Source organism: Penaeus monodon, chromosome 24 (genome assembly GCF_015228065.2).
Source record: "Penaeus monodon isolate SGIC_2016 chromosome 24, NSTDA_Pmon_1, whole genome shotgun sequence".
NCBI classification, from domain to species: domain Eukaryota; kingdom Metazoa; phylum Arthropoda; class Malacostraca; order Decapoda; family Penaeidae; genus Penaeus; species Penaeus monodon.
This window is the reverse complement of record NC_051409.1, coordinates 13,587,771-13,588,564: the sequence shown is the minus strand read 5'-3', so window position 1 is coordinate 13,588,564 and position 794 is coordinate 13,587,771. Positions and strand designations below refer to the sequence as shown.

General features: G+C 40.7%; 1 protein-coding gene across 1 annotated transcript in view; it reads left to right on the top strand.

The window, feature by feature from the left end:
• Window positions 1-794, top strand: part of LOC119588603 (proton channel OtopLc-like) — a gene marked incomplete at its 5' end in the record, with an annotated part of 21,868 nt that overhangs the window by 7,578 nt on the left and 13,496 nt on the right.

Sequence of the window (794 nt, the reverse complement as noted above, 5' to 3'; positions counted from 1 at the left end):
GGTGGAGGTTAAGGACTGATTATTTTTCCATTGATAATTCTTTTCCGACCTCGTACTTCTCCTTGTTCTGATTTTGGTTTGTAATTATAAGAGGTCATTCTGAGTGGTCACCATCATGTTTCTGGACAGCAGTAAAAGATGCATTGGCTTTAACAGGAGAAGGTCGATCCTGACCACCGTAAAAACTGCACTTCATGTGGCACCTCCTCAACCCCACGCTGACAGGCCTATCTCGCGTCGATATCTCACGTGTCTGGCGAGGGTTCATCTGACACCTTTGACTAAGCTTTTGTCACAAAATAATCAGTCGACCTTTCTCTTTTATCACTGACTTGGCCTGTCTCTTATATTATTTACCAAGCTTACCTCTCACTAATTTTATTTGGCACACTCCTCACGAAGCCCGTGGCTTTACTATACTATCCAGTGGCTTTTTTTTTTGGGTTTCTCTCTATACATATTATTTTCTTTAATGCATTAAAAGACATATTGATGAGCAGGACGTAAGGGCATAGGCTAGTTGTTTTTCGGCATTCATGTGTATAATTTATGATAGTCGAAAGCAGTGCTTTGTATTGCCTTTTTTGCCAATCACCTTTTGAAACCCTTCAAAGAGGAAGACAACGCCAGCGGAAGAGCATCAGTGCACCACGAAGGCCAGAGTCCTCAGTTTAATTGTCGTTTAATTGTCGTTAAGCACCGTTAGCTGCTTTCCAAGTTTGGTCTTGATTGGAAAAGGAAATTATTGGTACAGCAGTTACTTGATGAAACTTAATTTTCTTTTGAGTCTTGAT